The following is a 2,073-nucleotide window of genomic DNA, read 5'->3' on the forward strand; positions in this document are numbered from 1 at the left end:
TGGTCCACAGACCACAGGTTGAGAACCATGGAACTAGATAGACTGCTGTTCTGATCCAGCATGCCAGTTCCTATATTCCTACCTATATATACTCAAATGTCTTATTGAGTTTGGATGCATTGTCCCTGGCAGGATTGGGCCCCCAGTGTATACTACTGAAGACAGTGTAGTTTCACACCACACAAGGCTATCACCACAGAATTAATTAAGATATCTTGTTATCCTAACAACTTAATGTGTCATCCTTTCCCTCCTTCCTTCCCTCCCTACAGTTTTTACCAAACTGATACATTTGTGCCTGTAAACTCCTCAGGGCAGGGGTTATGTCTCCTTATCTGTTTGTACCAAGCCTTCCCAAATGGGACCCTGATCCTGATCGGGGTCTCTATGTGCTACCAGAATACAAATCATAATAATAATCACAATATACATTGTGATGCACAAACAGGAGTAAATACTTCCCTGCTCCCACACCCCAGTCTCTGCAGTGAATACAGGATGAGGGATAGAAAGTGATCTGTTAGTTTAGAAGCTTGGTTCATACAATACATTCTCATAGAGTCTCAAGATCCAAATATAAATGTAATACAGGGGTTGCAAGCCATGCAGTTATGCACATCATCATATGAGCTTAGCCAACAGCCCAGATATAAATATGCAGGGCCTGATTTCCCTTTCATTTTTTATTGGTGTAAATCAGGAGTAACTCCCCAGGAGTCAAAGCAGTGACCATTCCACACCCCTTCCCAGCCTTACCAGTGGTCTAGGTCTGGGGCACCAACCTTGCTGAATTATGAACATCTGTTTCCTGCTGATTTTCACTGAATTCCATCCCTTCTCCTGTGCCCCAGCCTTCCTCCAACTTGGCTGACCGGCATCTCCTTCCTCCTCCTCCACTCCCTCTTATCTTCCCAGCCATGCAACGTCTTCCTCACAATCTCCTCCCACCACATCACTCTCCTCCTACTTGTTTCCCACCACACTGCCATTAGCGTCTACTCCTTGTTGTATCTCACACTGTGTGTTTGGGGAATGTCCTTGACTTTATGAGATGCTCCGAGAACTCTTTGTAGCAGGGATGGGAGCCGTCTCATGGTTTTGGAAGGCGTCTAGAATGGTCATGGGTGCTCAGGGTGAAATTCACTCTTCTGCAGAGGGTCAGCATGAAATATTTGCACTGCATAAACTGGGTTTAAGAGAAGTTAAGTGGAACAAAGGACCTTTGTGAGAACTTTGAAATTGACCTCTCTACACCATTAATCAATAAATAATCATGTCAGTGAGAGGAAAGAGAATCAGATCCATTAACACAGAGGCAAGTGATTTTAAAAACCTGTGGTACATATGCATCATCTTTCCCCTTTAATCTCAGTTCACTACTTCTGTAGTTTCCCCTTCCTCTTAAAGACAATCCCAATTAGGAAAAGCAAAAGACCCTAAGCGTCCCTTGTGTATTGAGCTCCACTTTTCATAAATCCTCACTGAGAACATCAAAACAGAAGGAAATAGTTACCTATGTAAGTATTTTATCCTCAGAGGGTAAGAAAGAATCTCTCTGTGTCTGATTACTTAGATGTCAATGGAGCTATGCCAGTTTACACCAGCTGCACATCTGATCCAAAAGTATGGATGGACAGATAAGAAAGCATTAAACATTAAATAAATACAACACCACAGATCAGTAAGAAGTCTCCTGACCCCTCCACTGTTGGCTGGATTGAGAAAAAGAAATAGGATCCCTCCTATACCACAACTAAGAAAACAGAGAGAATAATAGCTTTGAAATAAACGGAATCAAAACATAAGCAATGCTTTATTGGGGTAGCCAGTAGCCAATTAAATGGGAACTAGTACAAAAGATTGAATGAGACTCTCTTTTAACAGAGATCTACGGTAACAAGACACTTCTTTACATTTTTGGAAACAAATATTTAAACCCATAAATCAAGTAAAACATCAAAATTATTTATTGCAGCACCATTAAATACATATTTTTAAAAAAACTGCAGAAATCTACTCTATACAATGTCTGCAAATTAAGAAATTTTTATAAATTAAAATAATAAAATGAAC

Source organism: Dermochelys coriacea, chromosome 8, assembly GCF_009764565.3.
Source record: "Dermochelys coriacea isolate rDerCor1 chromosome 8, rDerCor1.pri.v4, whole genome shotgun sequence".
Taxonomy (NCBI): domain Eukaryota; kingdom Metazoa; phylum Chordata; order Testudines; family Dermochelyidae; genus Dermochelys; species Dermochelys coriacea.